General features: G+C 41.3%; 1 protein-coding gene across 3 annotated transcripts in view; it reads right to left on the bottom strand.

Moving 5' to 3' along the window:
• Cdk17 (cyclin dependent kinase 17) overlaps positions 1–25272 on the bottom strand; it is a 77186-nt gene extending 51914 nt beyond the window's left edge. The window contains exons 1-2 of one of the 3 annotated variants that reach the window (XM_076920002.1): positions 25131–25265; positions 1670–1811 (exon numbers count right to left, since the gene is read on the bottom strand). The gene's annotated coding sequence lies outside the window, so the exon portion shown is untranslated. Of the gene's footprint in view, positions 1–1669; positions 1812–25074 lie in introns of all 3 variants that reach the window. The other 2 variants (XM_076919999.1, XM_076920000.1) reach the window with 2 other exon arrangements.
• Positions 25273–26541: the final 1269 nt, after the last annotated feature.

The raw sequence follows: 26541 nt of genomic DNA, 5'->3' as shown, positions 1-26541 counted from the left end.
CAGCCTCAAATGCATCTATACAGTACCACTTCCTGTTTCTAATTATTAACCATATATTCTGAGCACCTTGGAGATAAAAGATATTTTGCTAGAAGGATTATATAAGTACTAGACAAAAAACACAAAAAAGGGAGATAACTTTAAACAAAATAAAAATCCCTTTTCTGAAGAAACCTGTAAACAAGATTTACAGTACAATCACTGTTTAGTATATTTTATAAATATAACCAAATTAGCATGTATTAGTCAGGGATCGCTAGAAAAACAGGACTTATAGAAAGAATCTCTCTACATATAGAAAGGATTAGGATCCTGTAGGTATCCAGCAGGTATTACCTGCTGTTTAGCTAGTCCAACAATGGCAGATTATGAACAGAAAATCCAAGAATCCACTAGCTGCCCTGACCATGAATCTGGATGTCTCAGCTGGTCTTCAGTAGATGTTGTAATCCCAAAGAAGTAGGCGCTAATGCCAGTGAAAGAATGTACTTGGTGTGAGTGTGAGAGCAAGCAGCAAGAGCTTCCTTCTTCCATGGCCTCATATAGGATTCTAGCAGAAGGTGTGGCCCAGCTTAAAGGTTGTCTTCCTGCCTCAAAGTGGATCTTCCCTCACAGGTATTCCCTCCATTGGGGCTTTAGCTCTATATGTAGTCAAGTTGACAACAAAGAATAGCCATCACATAGTCCAAAATACATGTGACAAAATTGTGCATTAATTATTTTACTGCCATAAAAACCTCATGGATTGCTATTGCTCTTCCCATTGTACACAAGGAAATACATCCCAAGTCCAAGAATGTGACTGAGATTAATTACAGTAACAGGAGATTTTACCATGCCCAAACAGAGTCTATACAGAACTCAATGTATTTGTTCAATAGCAGTCGATTCCAAAAGTAAAATTTAGTGAAGACTACGAAAGGACAGAAAAGGCCCGTATGCATGTGCAACCCAAGGTCAAGGGTGACTCTGACTTCATTTTGCTCCTAATCAGTGGTTCTCAACCTTTCCAATGCTTCAACCTTTAATACAGTTTCTCGTGTTGTGGTGACCTTCAACCATAAAAATTATGCTACTTCATAACTGAAATTTGCTACTATTATGAATTGTAATGGAAATGTCTGTGTTCTCTATGGTCTTAGGTGACCCTTGTTGAAAGGATCAATTGACCCAGAAAGGGGTCATGCCCCACAGGTTGGGAACTGTTGTTCTAAAGCAAGACTAGAAAATCTTTGTGGGGGGAGGGATCAAGCAATTTTCATAATAATTCTAAGAATTTATTGGCTTTCCCTTGCTTCTCCCACAAGAACACAGTAGGATTTTCCACAAGGTATGTTCCATAAACTGTTTCAATAGACTGAATGCAAAAGTACACACTGAGAGACGACAATTCAGCTGGTTTTAGATTTCAGTGAGTTTTCCATGTAAGTAAATAATGAAACTCTTCTCATATTATTTTAGAAGTTATTTTTCTCTTAAAATATTTATGAGCTTTTAATATTTGCTATTTTCCAGTAAATTATATTCCCTTATTATTCAAATTTTCTGTTTTTATTTATAATAGGCAGATACAACCCACATAAACAAAGCTCCTAAGGGTCTTCAATAACTGTGTAAGAGTGACTCCTGACAACACATTGCCATAGCTGTCCATTAGTGTATCACTGACCCTTCGGTAGAGAAGCTGCCTCTTATACTGGATGGTAATTAACACAGAGATCCGTAGCTGGACAACATGCAGCCAGTTAGAGATGCTGGAGCACTCAGCCCTGAGTGTGACATGTGGATCCCTCCTCTCAAGGCTCAGGGATCTATGGAAAAGGAAGGACAGAAAGACTGTAAGATGCTTCCAGACACAGCAGGGCTGATGCATGCAGGAACTCACACACAGAGACTATGACAACATGTGCGTGACCCACATTAGACTAGACAAACACCCAGCAAGGAGAAGAGGAAGTGGACACAATCTCCTACTCCCAACCAAGAGGCTACTTGCGCTTGATCCCTTCAGGGAGAGGGGAAATCAGCTTCCTTCCGTAGAAGTGGACACTGGGCATACTGACCACACCACACCACTGGGCATACCGACCACACCTCAGGGCAAGGGCACATTCAGCAATAGTCGGCCAAAGAACCTGCTTTTGTTTTGTTCTGCTTTGGTGTATTTTTTTTTGGGGGGCGGGGGGGGCTCTTTGTTATTTTTAGAAAGAGAAAGACTATGAAGTGGTGTGGTCTAGGTAGGATCTGGAAAACAGTTGGGGAGGGGAAATAAAGTTCATAAATTTTTAAATGAATTTTTTAATTAGTAAAAATTTTAAAAATGGTTTAAGAATATATATATGGGGTTTCTTTGGGGTTTTTGTTGTTGTTGTTGTTTTTCAAGACAGGGTTTCTCTGTGTAGCCCTGGCTGTCCTAGAACTCTGTCCATCAGGCTGGTCTCAAACTCTTGAGACCTGTCTGCTTCTGCCTCTCGGGTGCTGAAATTAAAGGCGTGTGCCACCACTGCCTGGCTTAAGAGTATATATAAAGTCCCCACTTCTCTAAAGCTGTTTCCAACCAATCTTCAAATCCAAAATCTGGTCTTCTGGACTGATTTATTCATCAGGATTTATGGGCTGTATAAATGAAAGCTTTTACAATATTATAAACTACTTAAGGATGGAAACATTTAAAAATAAATCCTTGTGCCCCCCTCTAGCTACTCAACCAAAAAAAAAAAAAAAAAGAATCAGGTTGTCAAGCCAGACCTTTTCTCCTTATATATACACATATATATCTATACACTTTTTTTGGTAGTGCTAAGTGTCAAACCTGGGGCCTTCTGTGTAGGAACACAGTCCAGGAATGGAGTTGTGTGAGGAGAGTTCTGAGTGCTTGTGAGAAACTCTTAAGAAACCAAGACAAGAGCCTTGTGACCTCAGTTTCTTCAAAACACGGAATTGTTCTTAGAATGTATTTTCATTTCCTCGGGGTGTGATAGGACTGAGTGTATTTCAGATCACTCATTATTGCTTGCTGTTGTTATTAAGTGTTTAAACTATCCCTTACATGCTTCTATGGGAAACATGATTTTGCCACACGCTTGTGATTGGATACACCTTGATGGCAAGAGAACTTTACTCAGGTGACCCTTCTTAGCCCTAAGAGTATAGACCTGCCTGAGGCTCTGAATAAAGTTGGCCAGCGCATGAGACTTTAGTCCGCCTCACTTACTGGCTTCACTCTCCCTGGTCCCACCAGCTAGCAGGGACACTTGTACACTCTAGGTAAGCAGTAGGCTCTCCATTTCTGGCTCTCTTTTTACCTGTTATTTTAAGACATAGCCTTACTAAGTTGCCCAGGCTGGCCTTGCTTTCCTTCTATAAACCTCTAAGCTTTGAACTTGTGATACTCCTGGCTCAGCCTCCTAAATAGCTGGTAATACTGGCCTGTGATACCAGGCCCTGTTCACTGCACAATGTCTAAATCCATGATATAGTCTATTTTCTAATTAGCATAAGTTTTCTTAGAGTATATATCACATTAAGACAAGGAAAGTATGTCAGTCTACAAAGCTGATAAGACTGCTTATGATTATAATGTTATAAGCACATCCTATAAAATCTAGCCAATTGCCTATCCTTTTAATTACCTCGTAAGAGACTGGAGAAACGGCTCAGTGGTTAAGAGCACATACTGCTCTTCCAGAGCCCTGAGTTTATTCTTAGCACCTATGTCAGGTGGTTCATAACCAAGTGTAATCCTGGTTCTAGGGGATCTGCCACCTCAAGCCTCTGCAGGCACCTAGACTCGCGTACACATACCTACACACCAACACACACAGGTAAACATAATTTAAAATACATAGTGAGATCTAGGCCAGCCAAAGCTACAAAGTGAGATACTGTCTCAAAAAAAATAATAATAATAATGAATAATGCATCTTTTAAGGATAGATTTAATCACTTCTAAACTCTAACAGTAAGAAATTAAAGAGAGCCTAATTTTAATAAGGACAATTAAGCAATACTACATACTTACATATTTTAAAGGCCATATTACAGCTACCATGAAAATAAGGCATTAATTCCAAGCCAGATCAAATCCCAGCCAGAGAGGGGAAACCAACACGAAGCCCTGCCCCCAGCCAAGGCTCCTTTTGACAACAGAAAGTGGCTGGGAGAGGAGACTCAGTTTTCTCTAAGAGTCACCCTGAGGTCACCTCGCTCTAGTGGAGCACCTCACATCCTATATATGGGCAGTACAAACTGGACTTGATCGGTCAAGAAAAGAGAAAAGGAAGAGGACCAAAGGTCAGGTGGATAGGGAAGGGGGAGGAATCTGGAAGGAGTTAGGGAAGGGGATAAGTTTGATCAAAACATGCTCTATGAAACTTAATTTAAAAAATTAATAAAACACAAATCCACATTTTTCAATGAACAATACTATATATTTTCTTTTATATGTTGTTAAGGTACATCTCACAAAAACTATTTTCGAGATACTTATGTTGGTTTCAGTGGGAGGGAACAAAGAAAGCCGTGTAGGCAACTTTCTGCCTGTTGTCTCTAAGACACATCTGAACTGAACAACTGTGCATGGTATTTGGTCACTCTATAATTTATGACACAATAGTGATTTGTTATTTTCTAGACTAACCGTTTATTAAAGCCTAAGTGAGATAAACTGCTGAGGAGTGGCCAACCCTCCTCAGCAACAGGAAGCCTTGGCATCACACTTCAACTGCTGGCTTTCTCCAGTCTTCTGGGAACGCTTTTCGATCGGAAAAGATCACTCGGAATATTCTAAAGAAACTGGACTGCTCTTCCAAAGACTGTGTCAGTTGCCCCCAAAACCACACAACGGCATTCACTCGGGGATATCTGTGTATGATTTGGGGTGGGGCAGGGCAAGTAAAATCTTCCACATTACTTGCTGAGCAGAAAATCAGAAGTTGTTCACATACTAATCTTAAATCAGAGAGGGAGAGAACATAACAAGACAGCAGTTAACGGGTGCACTCCTCACAAGGCCTAGAGCAAAGGTCAAGTCAGTAAGAAGAAAATCTGTACCTGGCTAAATTCAACAGCCACAACTCTTTGTTCCTCTGTTTCTAGTTTTAATTTATTTGTACCCTGTCGTACTTTCTTAGGAAACTTCTGAAGGTTAAATAGAGAAAAGTGAAGTAGTGGGTCAGATTAGTATAAAATAAAGCAAAAAGATGCCCAAATTTTTTCAAATTTCAATACACAATTTTCAATATATAAAGTTTCCTATGAGGATACAAGAAAACATTTGATGATAATGTCTGTAATCCCAGAACTCAGGAAGCACAGCAGGAACATCAAAGTTTCTAGGCCAGCCTGGAAACAAGATAATAAAAGGGTAACCTGGACTACACAAGAAGACTCTTTCCCAGATAGATGGATGGGTGGGTGGGTGGGTGGGTGATGGATGAATGAATGGATGGATGGAGTAATACATCAATCAAAGCTCCAATCAAGATACTTCTGGCTGGCTGAACTTTCTATTACGTAGAATAAATTAATTCAGCTTAGTAATTGTCTCCATGAGCCTAGAATTGTTTCTCACTACCAGTTCAGTGTTGACCTTCAAAATCTGAGAAGTTAACATATCCCTCCCATGGTGAAATGCTAGTTACAAACAACTCTGGCACTAACGGTGAAAAGTTTTACAGAATACAAGAAATTTGTAGCAGCAGAACTTGAGAGTAGGTTGTAGAGTAAGTCTAACCTAACAACTGATTCTTGACTCCTTCACTGGGACACTGAGGAGAGCAAAGAACGATGCTGAGAAAACTGTGCTCTCTTCCCCCTTTAAGAAAAGAACTAACAACAACGTCAGAAGAATGTGGGATCAAATAAGAATTATGTTTTATGGCAGTATATACATTTGATGCTCAACTTTGAGACTATATAGTAGAAGTTGTTGAATTATATATATACACACACATATATGTATGTGTGTATATATATATATATATATATATATATATATGTCAGCCATGAAACGTGTATGCTGCAGACATGAACACAAAAGCACATAAAAAGGAAAAGGAAGCCATACTGAATGAATAACTGCCCTACCCTACGCTATCTAGTCTGTCTAATCACAACAGGCTGCCTGGACAATAACCAAATTTCCTACCTACTACCAATGTATTTCTCAGAATGTGACCCCATCATGCTAACTGAGGCGTGGCTATGTTAGAATGTCTTATTTGGGTTTCTATTGCTACAACAAAAACACCATGATCAAGAAGCAAGCTGGGAAGGAACGGGTTTATTTGGCTCACACTTCCAGATCGTAGTCCATCATTGGAGGAAGTCAGGATAGGAACTCAAACAGAGCAGGAATCTGAAGGCAGGAGCTGATGGAGAGATCATGGAGGAGTGCTGTTTACTGGCTTGCTTCCCACGGCTTGCTAAGTCTACTTTCTTATAGAAATGAAGACTGTCTGTCCAGGGATGGCACCACCCACAATGGGCCCTTCCCCACCCCCCCCCCACCCCCACCCCCCCACCCCCACCCCCCGTTGATATAGAGAAACTGCCTTACAGCTGGATCTCGGAGAAGCACTTCCTCAAGTGAGGCTCGTTCCTCTCTGATGACTCTAATGTGTCAGGCTGACACACAAAACCAGCCAGTACACAGACTTCCCTGACTTCTGCTCTACTTAAGCTTTCTCTCTATCTGCACACTTCCCCCTACCTCCAACTACACATGACCTTTCACCCAAACCACAACTGAGTACATGTGTGCAAGCACACTCACACACATACCAAGACACCCTCACATACTTAACCTTAAAAATGAAGCCCTAGAGAAGGAATTCCCTCAGCAAACCTAAACTAGCACCTTCAACCTCTGCTTCCCTGTTTGAGTGCTTGACCTCTCCTTCATCATGCTGAGTACATATGTATACACGGACACACACGTGGGGTGAAGGTGAAGGACAACTTCAGGTATCATTCCTTCAGGTGCTGCACACCTTGCTTTTAGACACAGGGTCTCTCACTGGACTGGTTCTTACCAAGCAGACAAAGCTGGGTAGCCAGTGAATCCCAGAGGTCTGCTTGCCTCCACCTCACTAGGTTAGGATTACAAAGGTGCACTATCACACCATGCCTAGCCTTTTTTTTTTTTTTTTTTTTAAACATAGGTTCTGGGTATCAAACTCAGGTACTCAAGTTTGCAAGGCAGGCAAGCACTACTGAGCTATGCCCCCAACCCTTCATCATTCTTAAAAACATTTTTGGAGGAGGCAAGAGATGTTTCAGCAGTTATGAACACTGGCAGCTCTTCCAGGGGACCATGGTTTAACCCCAGCATCCACATGGCAGCTCACAACCATCACTAATATTAGTTCCAGGAGACACTTCCCTCTTCTGTCCACCCTGAGCACTGCACACAGCACACAGACATGCAGGCAGGTAAAACATCAATACATATAAAATAAGAGGCTTTAAAAGCACTTTTCCTAACATCCTATCAAACTATCAGTTTTGTACTCTCATTCTCTCTGCATTATTAGCTAGACACACACACACACATACACACACACACACATACACACACACCAGTATAACTATTAAATACTAGAACTTTTAAAGCTCACAGATTTTTCTTAGTTTCCTTCTTAGACAAATGCATCCAGGCACATGGTCTGAAAAGTAGCTATGTAACAACTCAGTATTTTTTCCTCTGATTTTCTGGCTACAAACTCATAGTCAATTGCCTACTTGCGTGTCAAAAGTACCAGGTTAATGTTAGACCTCATTGCTGAGGGGGAAAAGTTTAGTATCAAAGCACCCACCAAAAGGGCGAGTTGTCTTTACAGATGGGACCAAAAAAATGACTTTTTATAGACACATTTTCAAGTTTGTACTGGTTCAGAATGGGTGCTAACAATCCAAACTGTCTACACTAAAGTCACAGGCTACAGGAACCACCACCGGGAGTCATCTGTCTGCAGTAAAATGACTTCACTATTCCAGGAAACTTCTAGTGGGAAGATAAGAGTTTCAAATAACTTCATTGTTCATTTCAGGAACTCCCCCTCTCCTCCCCCCCAAAAAAAAACCTCACATAAACAACATCAGACTATTCAAAGTTTCAGTAGATAGCAGTAAATGATTGTTCGAGCTGTTTGGCTACCTCACCCCAAAGTGCTTGCCTTGCTGCCTGTGTCAATCAAAACTTAAACTTTATCTTGTAATCCTTATGCTAATTCCAATCAAGCCTAGTATTGAAATTGTAAACCAGCCTCCCAACAGTCAACACTCCAGTTTTGCTGCCTCTGCCAATCATTTCACCATGTTGCCCCCCACCATCCCATCCCCCACTCCACCCCACCCACAGACACACCCAGCTCTGTAAAGAGGGTACTCCTTTACTGGTATAAGTAATAAACTCAACAGCCTATTTTTGGTACCATTCTCCAGATGCAAACATTCCTACAGCACGACTCAACAACTTCCCAAACGTCTATTAAGAATTAAGTTCAGCAGTACTAGATTCATTACAAGCCCTGTTGGAAAATATGAATACCTTTGTAGAAGGTTATGCTAGATTATCACCCTACATTAGACAGCATTCAACCACACAACTAGCTTCAATGTCCTAATAAAAGAGTTAATTGGTCCACTGATTAAATCCCTGATTATCAAATATACTAACAATATCACAATGGATATAATAAGTGAGGACTTATAAGATAGGAAAAAAAATCTGAGAAACACAATACGGAAAACTTGAATACAAAAATAATCACCAATAGTAGTAATCAACAGAAGAAAACTACTAGGAGTTGCAGTACAATTTAACAGTGAAGGAAGCTGTAAAACCATTTATAAAACATGATTCACAACTGAGAGAGCTTCCCCCTTAAGTCTTCTACAGAATGTTAGCAACTCCTACCCAACAGGGTAAACGGAACCAGATGTGGTGAGCTATGCCTGTATTAACACTTGGGATGCTGAGGCAGGAGGACTGCCATGATTAGATCTTATCTCAGACACAAAACACAGGGTAGAGAGACTGACTCAATGGTCATCCTGCTTTTGCAGACGAGCCAAGTTCAATCTCCAGCACCCATGTCAAGTGGCTCAACCTGTAACTACAGCTTCAGGTGTACCCAAGCCTCTGGCCTCCTGGGGCACCTGCACTCGTGTGTATATCCTCTCTACCTGCCCCCACACAGTCACATAATTTAAAATTCAATCTTAAAAAAAAAAAAGAGTAAATGCATGAACATTTAAAATGCTTCAAGGGGTTTGGAAAGATGACTCTTCAGTAAAGGCGCTTGGCAGCAAGCCTGATAACCTGAGCTAGTTCCTGGGGATTCTCAGGATGGATGGAGAGAACAGTCTCCCAGGTGTCCTCTGACTTCCACACATGTCCCTCTTTCCCCTACCACCACAAACACACAGATGTAATAGTAATAATAAAAAAATGTAAATGCCAAGGACAATAAAGTACTAAATGAAGTATTTAGAACTTAAAAATCTAAATTTGTAAACAGACGCTGTCCCACTGTTGGCTAAGAGGCTATACGGACAGCTAAAGCCTGCAGGCAGAGGGGCAACCACTTACTTTAAGGGTGTGGCCCTGGTAGGTCCACCTTGCCCCAGGCGGTGGACAACACCGGTGTTTAAATAAGCAGCAGGAATAGGACTCAGTGGGTTATTTAGGAGACAGAGACATAGAGAGACACACACATAGAGAAACAGGAAACTGACAGGGGAAGAGGTAGGTGGGTGAGTATGAGCAAACTATATTCTGTGTGCTTTTCAAACTCCTAAAAAATAAAAAGTAATGAACTTAAAGAAAACAAAAACGTCACTACAGAGGGCAAAAACAGAGAATTTACTTAAAAACTGGTTGTGATGAAAGATTTCCTAACTGTATTTATATATCAAATATAAAAGGAAAAAACTACCATATAAAAGTACATGAAAACAAAAGTGTCACTTTTTCAAAAGTCCATAAACAATCTTTAAAAAGCAAACAAACCAACTAAGGCTCAGATCACACATACAGGGCTCATCTACAGAACAGAACCAGAAAAGGAAAGGCAAAGACCCAGAAGAGAACTGAAGATCAGAAAGGTTCCTGGGTGGGGCAGGGGACATAAAGGGAAATAAAGTATTCCACATCACTGATAAGATGAAACACATGGCAGTCTGAGCTCCACCAGTTCCCATCTGCCAACCAGGAAATTCCGGAAGTCCAGCTACAGACAGATCAGGACTCCAGCACTCACAAAATGGCAACAGGGCAATCTCTATCGGAGAGATGCAAGTACTTATGATTTTTAAATAAGCTCTGTAGAGTCCCTGTGGATCTACGGAAAAATTACAAACATAGGGCACAGAGTTCTCCTGCACCACACATACAACTTTCTGCTACTCACATCTTACACTGGAATGGTATCTTTGTCACATCTAATGAACCAATGCTAATACATTATCAGTAACTGAAGTCCACCATTTAACTCCATTTCCTTAGTTGTGATCCAATGCACTCTTTCTGTTCTAGGATCCATCCAGTTTATACTGTACTGCAGCAAACACACGTCCTCAGGTTACTCCTGGCTATGGCGGTGTCTGACTTCCCTGTTTATGATGACACGAACCCTGGGCCAGCACCAGGTGAGCACTGTGAGGAATATTCCTCAATTGGAATCTGACTCATGTTTTCTTACAATTAAACTACGGTTATAATCTGCAGGACAGGAAAAAAAAATCACGAAAACCAAGTATATTCTAACCACAAAATATTATCAACCCATTTATAATTGTTGAAGCTAACTCTGACCACCTGACTAAGGTAGTGTTTCTCAGGTTTGTACTACACAAGTTACTCTTCCCCCAATTTTTATAATGCACTCTTTAGAAAGAAATTGCTGTGTGTAGTTTACACTTAAGAAGTTAGGAATTGCCGGGCAATGGTGGTGCACGCCTTTAATCCCAGCACTTAGGAGGCAGTGGCAGGGGGATTTCTGAGTTCGAGGCCAGCCTGGTCTACAAAGTGAGTTCCAGGACAGCCAGGTCTATACAGAGAAGTCCTGTCTGGAAAAACCTAAAAAAGAAGTAAGGAATCAGGCGGGATGTAGTGGCACATGCCATTGGTCCCAGCCCTTGGGAGACAGAGGCAGGTGAACCTCCCAGTTAGAGGACAGCCTGGTCTATAGAGTGAGTTCCAGAACAGCCAGAGCTACGAGAAGAAACCCTCTCTTGAAAAACAAACCAAACCAAACCCAGAAGTAAGAAACTGTTATACAGACATGGCTTCATTTATGAACTGGAATTCTGCACAAGAGATTTATATCAGTATAAACTCACAATATTACTTTATATTCTGGTTAACTGCATACTAATTTATTTTGGTCCCCCATTATTCTGGTACTGGCCACTGTGCATTCTTCCAGCAAGAAGCTGACAAATAACTCAGGGTATTTAAGTATTTCTTACATGGCCAGCACTATAAGGTGACTGAGGTCACCTGAAATTTTCACTTCTTCCCCCAGTTCAAGGACTCAGCCATTTCTTCAGGAAGGTCTGGCTCCTTTAACTAGATAGGCATTAACAACTGAGAGCAACTGTGAGCAGAGTGTGCTCATTCCTACCGAGGCTGGGGCCACTGTTTCTTATACCATTCAACTGACAGGGCAAGAAACTCATGGGATTCTTTCTCAGACACTTTCACTGATGTGTGTGTGTGTGTGTGTGTGTGTGTGTGTAGGGGGGAGACAGACAGAGACAGACAGACAGAGGGTAAAAACAGCATTCTTTATATGGACTACAACCCTTTGAAGCTACATTTGAACATCGACACATACACAGTTGCTTACCTTAGGAAACCTAAGAATCATGCAGTACAAAGGATGAAATCACAGTACAGCTACAGAATGGAATACTACAGGGATATTATTTAAAAAAAATACCTAACTATGCAAAGATCTCCAGCATAAATTATTCATTTGTTTATATCGTGTGTCATAAACATTCCTCATAAACTTGAATGCAGCAGAGGTATTTCAAGTCAAACTCAAGTTGAATTCAAAACACTGACATGTACACAGATGGTATGTTAGCTTATTCTCAGACCCTGCATACAGTTTAACTGAGTCACTATTGAATGGATGGCATTGCTGGAGCGTCTGCATCAGCAGGGAGGTAATCATGCACAGTCGCAGTCCTTGTAGTCTTTATCATAAGGTAGGCCACTTAGAGTTGAATAAAAGCACTCATCATGTCTGTAGTTTTGTAAATCTATTGTTTATATCTTTCCCCCAAGACCTCACCCCAAAATGGTAACGGCAATTTCTAACAGGGAAACATGATTTTAATGGAAGATAAAAGGTGGCAATGTTTGCAAATTAAATACTCTTTTTCAAGTGTTCCTGAGACAGTAAGCTAATCTCATCTCTGAGGTGGAGTAAACTAAAGCAAACGTGGTATTGCCAGTATGAACTGCAACCACTGTAGCACTTCTGAATAGCAACATATCACAATACAGTATCTATTCAGACACCAAGTGGACTGTCAGCAGCTGTTCATAAAACCTTCCCAAAAACTTCACTGTAGAAAATGTCCTGGTGCATGTGGTGGTACCGGCCTTTAATCCCAGCACTTGGGAGGCAGAGGCAAGAGGATCTCTGTGAATTCAAGGCCACCCTGATCTACAGAGCTAGTTCCAGGACAAGCCAGGGCTACACAAAGAAACCCCGTGTCCAACAAAAATAAAACACAACAAAACAAAATGTTTAACTTGTAGTTTACTTCAATAATTGAATAAAATCTATGCTCCTTACTGGGTGTGGTGGTTTAAACTAGAACTGTCTCCCACAGGCTCAGGTATTTAAACACTTGGTCTAGTGCTGGTGGCACTGTTCAGGGAGGTTATGGAGCCTTTATGAAGCGCAGCCTTGCTAGAGGAGGTATGTCACTGGAGATGGGCTTCCACAGTTGATCATTTTGCCCCCACTTCTAGTTTGCTCTCTGCTTTCTATGTGTGACTGACGGTGTGATCTCTCAGCTTCCTCATCTGGCCTCCCCCACCATTATGGACTCTCCTTCTGGAACCCCCAAATAAAGTCTTCCTTCCGGATACTGCCTTGGTATTTTATCACAGCAACAACAACAAAATAACAAATACACTCTCTTTTGTCTCTCTTTAACTTCATCTATACAATACCCTCACAAGCTACCTTTCCTTCTTCCTACTCACAATAGCCAAGAGTTATGTAGAAGAACAACACTTTTTTTATGTGTATGCTGACACACATGCGTGAGAGTGAACATGTACTTGAGTGATGTTCCTGTGGAGGTCAGAGGGCAATCTTGGTATAGTTCATCAGGTGCCATCACCTATTTGTCATTTGTTTATTGTTGAGGCCAAGTGTCTTGCTAGCCTGCAGCTTGCCAACAGGCCTAGATATCTATCTATTTATCTATTATTTATCTAGATATCTATCTATTATCTATCTACTTATCTATCTACCATCTATCTATCATATATCTCTGTATCTATATATGTATCTATATATCTATGTATGTATGTATATATGTATGTATCTATCTATCTCTATCTATCTATCTATCTATCTATCTATCTATCTATCTATCTATGAAGATGGAGTCTCTCCCTGGTCTGGAGTTTCCCAGCAGCCTTGCCTGGCCAATTCAGAGGCCCAGGAATCCACCTGTCACTCTAAGTGTATGGCATCATGCCACCTTTATTACATGGGCTCTGGGGACTGAACTTGTATAAGTGCTTTAGCAGCAAAACCACCTTCGCTTGCATGCTCCTGTACCCCAGGAAGTGCTTCTTTCCCCTAAGTAAACCAGCATTTTACTGAGGTACTCTTTAAATAGTAATGCCTAGAAAATAAGTAAAAGGAAGCAGACAGACTCCAATCCTGAAGCAGCTCTTACTGATGGAAGACACACTTAGAATACAAATTTTATAATAAAAAGACAGTTTTGAAAATAAAATTACAGATCAACATCCTAGGGAGCTAAAGGAAAACTGCAGTTTACCTTGCATAAACGTCCACGCCACCCTTCAGTCTACATTTTTGTCTGCCATTTATAAATGGAGAATAAAAAAACCTATATAAGAACATCAAAAGGTTATGTGGAATGAGTGTCTTAACATAGCAGATTGGAAGATAGAAGGTGGCAATAATTATAAAAGGTGAAATAAATAAAAAGTAGATGGATTACCAAAATTAATTGTCTCCAGTCAAAAATAAAATTATATGCCACAGTTTGAAACAAAATAAAAGTAGTTTTCAAAAAAAAAAAAAATTCTAGGATTGAAGAAGAAAAAAAATTTAGCATCGCTGCACTGAACACAGAAGATACCTTACTAAAAGCCAATTTATGAAAAGCAAATGTGTGTGATGTGTTTGTATGGGTTCCTGGATGCATGGTGGGTGCCATGGTCATTTGTGGAGGTCAGATGACCTCAGGAGTCACCTTTTACCTGTGTGACACAGGGAAGAAGCAGACTAGCTGACTGCAGGCTTTCTGGGACTCCTGTTTGCAGCTCCTACTTCACCCCAGTAATACTGAGATCCCAGAAGCAAGCTATAGTGCCAGGCTTCACATGGAGTCTGAGGATTCATGCTCAGGTTCTCACACTTACTGGGCATGTGCTCTACTCAATAAGCCAAAACAAAAATCACTTTATATATTAATAGGTTAGATTTTTGCATCACTGTCACAGAATACTTGACATAGACAACTTAGGAGAGTAAAGAGTTAAATTCATGGTTTCAGAAGTTTATTTAGATCACAACAGGAAGGGTGTAATGGAGCAGCTCACACCAAGGCAGACCAGAAGCTGAGTACACACTTAACAGGAAGTGGTCAGGGCAAATCATAGTACTCAAAATTATGCCTCCAGTGGCCTACTTCTTCCAACTAGGCACGACTTACCATAGTTCCACTACTGCCCAATAGCCTAAATCTATCAATGGATTAAATCCATTCATTAGGTCAAAGCCTTCATTATCTAACCACCTCTGGACACACTCATACAGACACACCCCTGGGTGTCTTTACTAATGTTCTAGTAGTTCTCAATATAATCAAGATCAACTGTAACAATCAATGTCACTAATATGCCTTATCACTAGTGATATTGGTACAGTAGGTAATACAAGAAAAAGACTAAAAGCTTTCATTTGAGAAAGCCACTTCTGGATATTTAGATGCCCTAAGAAATGGGGGAGTGGGGAGAACAAATGAAATATAAAATGTAAGCATTAGTCAAACACTATGAAATAACTAAACCTTTTTGATAGATCAATGTATAAACTAAAAAGCACAGCCTTAGAATTCTCTGCTACCTTAAAAAATGTTAAATTACAAAAATTATCTAATATAAAACTATTTGTGAAAAGAAGACAACTGGGAATATCTGAAGTTGATGAGCACTGGGGGAATTCAGACCATGTAGTTTCTACAGTATTTTGCATTTTATAATTAATTTTCAGAAGTATAGTAATTAAGACCATACAGAGAGCCACAGAAAGACACAGTAAGAAACAAACTTAAGAGAGCAGAAGTGTCCACTACGTGAAGTCAAAAAAAGATAAACAGAACAAATATTTCATACATTAAACAAGAGTCCTAACTCTTTCTCCCAAAGCTGGCAAAACTGGAAAGTTTTGAGTAAATAAATGACTGAAAGATGTAGTTTAAATCATTTTATCATTATTCTAAATTTAATTTGTATATTAACAGTAGTTCTTTCCCTTAGCATGATGCTAAATTCCAGACTCACCAAGAATTACATAAAACACTAGAAATCCAAGCCAGGTATTTTGATTCAGTTGTTCCAGAAGAGAGCTGGAGATTGCCCTCAAGATATAGGCAGATATAGCCAGGCAGGGAGGGAGGGAAGCAGGCAGGCTGGCAAACAGACAGACACAAATACACACACACACACACACACACACACAAACACATTCCATACACTGGACTTTCTGTTTCTAATCAAGAATATTTTTGAGGTTCAAGTTAAATCCACTGGCCTTGAACCAAAGATAATTAATAGAAATAAAAATAACAGCATGCATCCAAGCAGGTTTCATGACAAAGAATAGAAAGAAAGGTCAATTTGTCTTTAAATTAGTTTCATAAGTAATTATTCTATTTTGCTTTTTAAAAGCCTTGAGAGTAGCACACAAGAGTTGTTAACAAGAATAAATACTATCTCAAATGTTTGGATGCCAAACAAGGGGAAACCCACAAGACTAAGGAAGGGGAAGTGATTGCAAGGAAATTTGCCTGGCCCTAAAGAAAGACATATTCCAAAATGTGCTTACATGAGGTTAATGCCTTCTTTATTCCTAGACTGCTGGATATGAAGCAGTGATGAGCCTGGTGTGGTACACCCAGCCCTTGAGAGGCAGAGGCAGGTGGATCTCTGTGAATTTGAGAATAGTCTGGTCTGCAGAGTTCTAAGAGAGCCGGGGCTACAGAGAATCCTTGTCTTGAAGAAAGAAAGAAAGAAAGAAAGAAAGAAAGAAAGAAAGAAAGAAAGAAAGAAAGAAAGAAAGAAAGAAAGAGGGAGGGGAGTAAGAGAAACAACATGAATATCCTAGATGATTTAGTCCTACATTCCACACACACACACACACACACACACACACACACACACACACACACACAAAACCAGAGTGATTTTATGCTGGGCAAGAGCAGTGAGGCATTTTAGAAAAATCCAAGAGGTATGAAGTTTTAAAATCCCATTCTATTTTGATTCTTTTGTCCTTATAAATCACTAATCAACCTGAACCGATCCAATCTCTATTATATTATCAAATACAGTGCTCATTCCATTATTTCTGAAGTAATACATGTAATAATTTTGACCTAAAAAACATGACAGAAAAATTAACGAATCAAGGCCATGTACTAAGTTGGGATATTTGAAAAGCTCTAAATCTCATAAACCAAAAGTTCACTTTTAAATATTACATTTTTAACATGATGTTACCAGACCATAACCACTGGTTTATAAAACAAATGTATTAATTATAACAGACCTACACCAACACAGGTATAATTTAAGATTCAGCTTTAATAGTCCTTAATTTTAAAAGTGGAACATTTTAAATTTAATTATACTAGAAAACAAATATATTTGTTGCAGGAACAATATTAAAGTCTCATTCAATCCTGCAACCCAACTCAGTACATCGTAAGTATACTCAAGTCCCGCACTATATACATAGCTAAAGAACTAGATCTCATCAGAAATCAAAGTTTTTCAGTTAAACAAAATTACTAGTACTGACCACTGGTTTTAGACCTTTAGAAATAAGTATTTTATGGGAAAATATGCTAGTTTTGTTTAGTTTGCCTAAAAGACAACCATTTTGAGGGTCACAAACCTTTTCTCTTCATTTTCTCTAACAAGTCAGTACAGCTCACACGTAATTAAAGTCTCAAAATGCCAAATTACTACCCCTCTAAAATGGCCTATAATTGATTTCTAGATTACTCTCACACAAACACTGCCAACTAGGTATTCTCCAATATTCAAAACCTGAAATTACTCTATTGTTTCCAGGCCAACAACTCCGATGGTACTTTACCATCAGGGACATGTTCCCTAATCGCTCCCCCCCCCCCCCCCCCCCCCCCCCAGTCCACTGAACTAAACAATGTATCAGGGTGGTGCAACCTAATCCTCCCAGTCCACTGAACAATGTATCAGAGTGGTGTTCCCTAGGTCCGTTGTTGTCGTCCTGTCCCCCCGCCCCCCGCCCCCCCCCCCAAGTCCACTAAACTGGACAATGTATCAGGGTGGTGTTCCCTAGTCCCCCACACACACCAGTCCACTAAACTGAACAATGTATCAGTGTGGTGTTCCCTAGTCTCCCGGGCCCCCAGTCCACTAAACTGAACAATGTATCAGTGTGGTGTTCCCTAGTTCCCCCCTCCCCCAGGCCACTGAACTGAACAATGTATCAGGGTGGTGTTCCCTAGTTCCCCACCCCCAGTCCACTAAACTGAACAATGTATCAGTGTGGTGTTCCCTAGTTCCCCCCTCCCCCAGGCCACTGAACTAAACAATGTATCAGGGTGGTGTTCCCTAGTCCACCCCACCCCCAACCACTGAATTGAACAATGTATCAGTGTGGTGTTCCCTAGTCCCCCAGTCCACTGAACTGAACAATGTATAAACGGGGTGTGCAGATGAGATCACGGAAAAGGAAAACAGAGCAGGAAGTCAAAAGGAGAGTCTTAAACATTCCCTACAACAGAACGAAGTCAGCACTACAGCAGACAAATGTTCCGAATAACGTAATCGCCACAACCCTGTCAGACCAGAATAAAGATGTCAGAGGAAATGGCATTTTGGCCTCAAAACTGAGACGTTCTCTCCAAGTTTCCCAGCATAATATCAACACCCATGTTTCCTCATTGTTGAGCGCTCTAATTTACATTGCCATTTTCCTTTACTTTTTTTTTTTTTTTCTTTTTTTTTTTTTTTTTTTCGTTTTTCGAGACAGGGTTTCTCTGTGTAGCCCTGGCTGTCCTCGAACTCAGAAATCCACCTGCCTCTGCCTCCCAAGTGCTGGGATTAAAGGCGTGCGCCACCACCGCCCGGTGTTCCTTTACTTTTATTAGCGAACATTAACATGTGCTAAAAACAACTATCAGTCATCAATGAAAAATACTGCATTATAGATATGCTTTGAGAAAAACAAAATGACCACATAATCTAGGATATAATGAAAAGATACCTTTGAATATTTTCTTCATTATTCACACACACAGAAAACTGAAAATTCTTGAACACATAGCAACAAGTACAAAAAAAAAAAAAACATGCTATGAAAAGAGAGAGGGCTAGAGAGAAAGACCTGTCACAAAAGGCTTCCCTAAGCACGTGGCCCTGAGTTCAGGTTTCTAGAACCCATGTGAAGAGCTCTGCATGGTGGCCTTGTCTACAGCCCAGTGCTGGAGAGGCAGAGACAGAGCAGGGTGCTCTACCTGTCCAGTCTTGGTGACAAACTTAACTCAAGTTCAACTGAGAGAATCTTTGAAACATAAAAAGAAAAAAAAAAAAAAAAGAAAGAAGAAAAAAACTAATAAAGGTAGAGAACAGCACACCCCTTAGTGACCTCTGACTTCTGTACATATGAGCATACACACACACTTAACATACACACATACACATAACACACACATACACTTCAAAACACAAAGCCTTTATTTTGTTTTGTTTTTGAGACAAAATCCCACTGTATAGCTCAGAATGGCTTTAAAGTTGCTTGTAATCCTCCTGCCTCATCCTCCTCAGCACTGAGACTGCAGGTATGTGCCAACATGACCAGCTAAATGATTCTTACTCTTAGGCTTTATAGGAGGGGGATTTCTTTTCACCTTAATGAAACACCTTTCAGGAAACATTTTCTGTTTTTTAAATTGAGTAAGAAATATATGTTAACAATACTAATTTATAGTTTTTCTATCCCAAAGATCAATTTTCAACATAAAAAATATTATAGTTCTATTCTCAGTGGATATCTGACTAAAAGGATGCAAAGTTTCTACCTTGCTTACAGTAAGCTATATCAAGATTTAAAAAAATAGGTGGTGTGTGTGTTTGTTGAAGTTTTCACTTTAATGGTATCATGGATTGGTTCCCAAATATTCCCAGGAGCTCAAGGGTTAAAAGCAGTTCTCAATGCAACAGTGTTCAGACAGTAGACTGTCTGGAAGATGACTGGGACATGAAGGAATTGATCTCATAGATAGATTAAGGTATTTATAAATTAATAACCTAGAGAGTGGCTGGGAGGCAGTGGAAACTTCACTTCAGGAGGAAGGTCTAGGTAAGGAAGCAGGTTCTGGAAGGAGATCATCTATCCCAGGCTCCTCCTTCTGGCTCCCTTCGCTCCCCTGACAACAGGAGATTATCTGCTTTGCTCGACAGCATGTATGCGCCTCACCATGATGTTCTGCCTGACCACAGGCCCAGAAACCATGGAGCCAAATAACCACAAACTGAAACTCTGAAACAAGTGTCAGAATAACTGACTCCTCCCGTAGGGTGATTATTTTTCCTCAGGTATACTGTTGCAGGAGTATAGAGCTGGCCAACACAGATGGCATATGCTCAAATAATGAAAGCATTATAATTTAAATGACATAAATTCAATAATTCTAATACATGTAAAATCAACGTAAATGAACATAGACATTTTGAAAAGAAAGCAAATGTACGTAAAACATCCATAAAAGAAACCTGGGTGGGGAGGACTGGGGAACAATCTGCACACAGGCTGCTTGTGCCTTCCTCTGACTTACCGTAACTGCTTCTGTTAGCTAGCGGCGAGCTGTTCAGCATTCCATCCTGGTAGAGACACTAGGAGCACAGCATTTTTGAATGCTTAAACTGGATCTTGGGTCACTATAGTGGTAGGACCCTGGGGAAAATTACTTAACCTAAGGTCTTTGCTTCCTTATTAGGAAAAAAAGGTTTATCTAATACAATAGGTTTCCTGTGAGGATTTAATAACAAAACAATAGTGTCTAGCACAGCACCAGGCACAACTGAGGATCTTTCTCCCAGTTTACGTTATATACAGAACATCTGAGCAGCTTGAGATTCAAGTGTTGAGACACTCACCTACCAGTACAATGGTTTTTGGAGGTGATCTGAGTGATCTAATTAGATTTAACCAAGGTCCAGACGGCAGGCCTTTATAATACTGGTTATACCCTTATAAGAAGAAAAACCTCGCTCCCATGTTCTCTTGTCTATCCCCCCTCAGCTCCCCCACCCCCTTTTTTCTCTCATCCTTCCTCTCCACCTGAAGGCACCAAACAAAAGGCCAGAAAACCACAGTTAAGACAGGCATCTACAAACAAAGGGAGCCCTCACCAAAATTTAACCAAGTTGGCACTGTGACCTCAGACTTCAGGAATCCGGAACAGTGAGGAAAAAGCTGTTTTAAAAAGCCACTCAATGTGTGATGTTTGATTATAGAAGATGAAGTGGATTAAGATAAGGTTTATCAAAATATGTTTTTAAAGATTCTTTGGAAAATAAGATCATTTTCACTAAATCTTAATTAGCTCCCCCAAGCCTAGCTCCAAACTATTTAACCAGTAGGTTACGGGTCTCAACACATGAATTTGGGGGCCATGCAATCACTCAGTATACAATATAAACTACGAGAAAGAAAAATAATTAAATATTAATTGTGGCCTCTGCTAGGCAAGCTGTCCTGATACACTGTGGATCTGATCTGTAAATCAACCTCTTAAAAACAAGTGTTTAGGATGGCATGTTAATGTAGACCGTAAAACACCAGATTTACTGGTAGATGTTTATTGATTTTCAAGTTGGCCAGCAGAGAGAGCAAAACATGTCAGAATGAGAAAGTTATGCCCAAAACAGTTTTTTTTCAGGCTCTTCACAATTCCTTTTTCTAGGTCACTATTTTACAGACATCAAAAGTAAACACGCATGCATGCAGGCGCACACACACACTCACGTGCAGGCCCACACACACACACACCAACTGATTATACTGTGAGCAAAAGGACAACAAATCCACTAAAAACAAGAAGAATCCTTAAAAGCCAGTCAAATCAGTCCTCTCTCCAAATAGTTCAAAGAAACTGGCAACATTACAGGTTGAATTCGTTAGTGAGCTATGGAATGAGTCTTCTAGCATTTACAAGTGCTATGGAAAGCACATTTTAAATACCATTACATCAGCACTAAAAATCAAAAATGTCATAATCGTTTTATAAAAGTACTTCAAATATATTATTAAAAAGCTTGAGCAAAAATACTCTTTAAATTCAAAATAATCCAAAATGGTTCTTCCTTTGCATGCACAAAAGGAGAGATTGTTTCTAAAATAACCTAGAGACTACTTCTATAAGTAGAGTTTAACATATAATGGTCTTTTCCCACCAACAGAGAAATACATTTATGCAGTAAATATCCACTCTGGAAGTAGAAAGCCCATGTAGAAGAATGTCAGAACATGAAGTTATAATTATACAAAGACTAAAGAACAACAATAAAGATTCTAAATGTAACATCTTGTAAATATCGAAGACTATGAGACAGTAACAAGGGAAACAGGCAAAGAAATGCTGTGTTCAGACAGCTTTTTGGTAACAGAAAAGCATTACGGTCTTCCCTTTTTGAATAGCTTCCTCAGTTGCCACAATCCTTTTCTGTACTGTTCACAATAAGGTACCCCACTGCTTTTCAGTTCCTAGCTCCATTTCACCAAGGAAGGAAAGGAAACAGTTTTGCTGGAAGTTGAAGGTTGAAAACAAGCCTTGCCATAGCCAAGCAAATGATCTTATACCCCACACCTTCCCATCACAATTGCAGGACTACACAGTATCTTGAAAACTAAATGTATCAAAACAGACATTAAAATCCCTGCAGTCAACATGGCTTACAGCTATAATCTGTGGAACAGGACAACAAGATTTTCTGTCTTCTAGTTTTTGTAGAACTAATGGCATATAAACCATTAGCATCATTAAAGTTAACACACACTGAAGTAAGTCCTCCAATTTCATCTTTCCTTACTGTGCACTTATCTCTTTTGTTCTTTTGATAACCAACCTGTATAGGACAGGTTACACTATGTCACACATTTAATGCTGAAAGTTACTTCCTTAGGCCTGAATCCAAAGATGGGAATAAACTACAAATCTGGCAAAACCCTATTTTAGAAATACAAAAACTACGATATTAACAAGACTTTAATTCCACATTTTTCCTGGCTGTAAAAGTATGTGAAAATTTAGAAAAATAGAGGTTAAAAAATAAACGACCCACAATTCATAAACACTTATTGGGCATACATTTTCTTGAAGTGACACAAAATTTTATTATCTAAGTAGGTACTAATAAGGGTGGAGAAAAAATAGTTTTTGATAAGTATATTAAGCATCAATTAATAATGAGACCCTGTTAATTTCACAAAGGTCTCTAAAACATTGACAGGGAGAGAGGAAGTTAAAAAAATGCAGACTAATCCCTAGCTGAAATGTCTAAAATTTTAGTGTCAATACTTTGAAGACAGCATGTTGCAAGATATGAATGTCTTTATAACATTACTGCACCTACAATAAATGGATTTTACTTTGACTTTCTTCTTATTCATATTTTCATTAACAGTCTTATTTCCATTGTAAAAATAGTTGAAACCCCTATGTTTCCATTAAAAATTTTAAAATATGTATGATTGTTATTTATTATTAATCAACTGTTATGTTGTTATTATTATTATGTTATGATTATTATTATGTCCATGATGTGTGTAGTGTACACATGTGGAACCCACAGGACAATTTTGTGGTGTTCTTGCTTTCCATCTTTGCTTTCCATCTTCGGGACTGAATCCAGGCCCTGAGACAAGAACCCTTACCAACTGAGCCATCTTGCTGGCACTTGCATTGGAATTTTAAAGCAGCTTCAATTCAAAGGCTCAGCAATAGTTCTTTGAAGCGCAGCATTCAAACAGTTAATGCTTCTGGCCTCTGAGATGGCTTGCCAGATAAAAGAACAGCACTCTTCACAGTCCTGTATCCACCTCATAACATTAAAATTCAAAATTAAAATTAAAGACGTCCTAAGTCATATTGTTTTCTTTTGTTTGAACCCACTGTTTATGGAATTATGCAGATGTTGGAACAACCAAAAACTGAAATGACTTCATTAACCAGGTGACACTGTGTTTAATACATAAGCCAACTCCTTCCGTTCACAAAAGAACAAAATAAAACCAATTACATTACCACTAGCAATTTTTTTCTCATAAAATTTAGTTTAGACATATTTCTTGATTCAAAGGTTAATTCAACTGATTAGAGGTCTTCTTCTATTCCGTGGTTAACAAAATCAATCTCAAACAGTCACTCAAATCTATTACTTGATATTCTTGCACAAATGCCGTTAAAAAGAAACCCAACAAAGGATCAGGAAAAAAAAAGAAAGAAACAGTAAAGTTGGGAGGCAAGAATTGTCTCCCTTTAAGTCAAGCATTTCCTGTGAAGTGACAGAAGGTCTGCTACCAGAAATACACTTTGCTGGCCAAAGGAATGGTGAAGACTCAAAACAAAATTTGCAACTTGTGTCTTGAGAATCAATTTGGCTTAGGAAGCGATAAAGCAGGGCCACTGATTCGCCTTCAATGGCCACATTAACATAAGGGAAAGGCGCCACGGATTTCAGCTAAATGCTTTTGCCATTTTTGAAGAAGAAAAGCTAATTGTTAATGGCCATGTGACACAGAAGATCCCAGAAAGGAAAGGGTGGGAGGAAAAAAGAGAAGAGTTCAAGGCAGTTCAGGGTCAGAACAAGTCAGGCATCCTGTCATTAGCAAACGTTCCCCTAGCTGAAGGCAAAATACCGCTTACCCCAGAAGGAGTGGGTGAAAAGTAGGAGAGAAAACGAGTGGGGAACCACAGGGGAAGGCGATGTGGCAGTGCGGGGGTGGTGTGGGGAAGAAAACTGGGGCCACCCAGCTGAGATGGGGAGCAGAAGCACCGGACAGAAACACCGAGAAAAGCAACTGAGGCTGAGACAACGGTGGAACCCCCACCGCCCTCCTCTTCCCGGCTTCTCTGGGTTTCCCACAGTCCCTCCGCCTCCGGTTGGAGCGACACTCAGGGGTGTGACCCGCCAGCAAGAGGGCTGCCCGGAGCTTTGTGTCGACCCGCTCCCCCACGCGAGGGCTCCTCCCCCGCGGAGCTGCCCACCCACCCGCGCGCAGCCTCCCGCGTCTCCAAGGAGCCCGCAGCGCCGCGTCCTCGCCCACTCCAGCCGCCCGGCGCCCGCGTCTCCACCCCGGCCCCGGGGACCTTTGTGTCTCAGGGGGGGACTTTCCGCCTCTTCCCCTCCCGCCGCCCCGCGGGGCCACCAGCCTCCCAGGAAGCCCCGATCGGCTGCGAACTCCGGCGGCAGCGACGGGAGCCCCTCCCCCCAGGGCCCCCCAACCAGCTCCGCACTCCCGCAGCCCACGGCGCGCGCGGACATGCGACCGACAAGATCCCTACCCGAGCCGCCCGCTGACAGGCGTCACGATCCCTGTCCGGCCCCGCCACCAACTCACCAGCAAGTGCGGAGACCGCGGGCTCCGGGCGGGCGCGCAGAGCGAGCGGATGCAGGTCCGGTGGCGGCGGACGCGCCGAGGCGCCTCAGGCTCAGGCCTCCCCCCTCGCGCCTTCCGCTCCGCGAGGGCCGCCGGCCGCCTCACGCGTGGCTGAGCCCCCTGCTCAACATGGCTCCCGGGCCGCGGAGCCTCGCGGACGGCCCAGTACTCCCGGCCGCGGAGCCGGGGCGGAGCGAGGCGGCGGGGCGCGGGCTGCTGGACCGCGGGGCGCTGGGGAGACCGCAGCCGCCGCTCTCGTTCGTCTGAGTGCGCGTTGCTTTCTCTCGCTCGGAGGCTGCGGCTTGACGCCTCCGCCTGTTCCCCGGAGCGAGCGAGAGCGGGGGTTAAAAATAAAAAGAAAAAAAAAAAGAAAAGGGAAAAAAAAAAAGACTTTTATTGAACGATCCAACCAGCGGCGGCGGAGAAAAGCGACCGGCTACGGGAGCTTCCCCACCCCCGCCTGCACGGCTCGCCTGGGGCAGCGCGACCCCTGCCGGCGGCGGCAGTGGCGGCGGCAGGGAGGGGCGGGGCCTTATTGGGTGGGGCTTATGGCCGGGGCGTGGTCTGGGAGGGGCTGGGGTATTCCCAGGAAACTCGCGCCCCAAGCCTCGCTTCAAACACTGAGGGAGAGCAGAGAGACCCTGTCGGTGGACAGAACGTTGCACTGTGCCTGTCCACCGCGATCGGTGAGGAACCGATCACCATAATTCAGTCCCTGACTGTCCCCCCTCGCAACAATAAAACTCTGCTTGAAATATTCCAGGCGCTACAGTACACAGGATGCCTGCCGCGGTACACAGTGCTTTCTAGTTGATGTCAAATGACCCACAGAGAAATATCTGGGTGGATTGCTGCAACTTTTCTTCTGTTCTGTGACTGGATGTGCGTTGCTAGTGCAGTTATCGCCCACGCACGAAGCTTTGATTTCAACCACAGTGTTTTTAAATGTATTACACTGTTGACTCTAGGTTCAGTGGTCAAAAAGCAAAACAACAACAACAAAAAAACAAACAAACAAAAAAAAAAACCCTAAAATGGTCACAATAAAACTGTATTGCGAGAGGGCCAATACTATGTTATAGGACACAGAAAGAGATATTGTTGCAGTGAGTTAGATTCTGTTGCTTGAAGGAGGCGGGCCAAATAGGTTGGCCCAGTTTCTGGAAGTCTTTTTACTTTCTTCTTTAACGGTTAGGAACAGCTGAATATGTAGACAAACTAAAGTGATGCTGGCCCATCTCTTTCCACAAGTAGGGTTAGAAGCATAAAGCAAAAGCGGACATAAGTCCCAGAGGGAGATATTGAGAGAACTGAAAGAAGACAATGGGGCCCGGATGTGGACACCCTAACCAAGAAAAAGTTAACCATATAA

This window comes from Arvicanthis niloticus, chromosome 22 (genome assembly GCF_011762505.2).
Source record: "Arvicanthis niloticus isolate mArvNil1 chromosome 22, mArvNil1.pat.X, whole genome shotgun sequence".
Taxonomy (NCBI): Eukaryota; Metazoa; Chordata; class Mammalia; order Rodentia; family Muridae; genus Arvicanthis; species Arvicanthis niloticus.
Note: the sequence above shows the minus strand (reverse complement) of the source record. Positions and strands in the feature narration are given on the sequence as shown.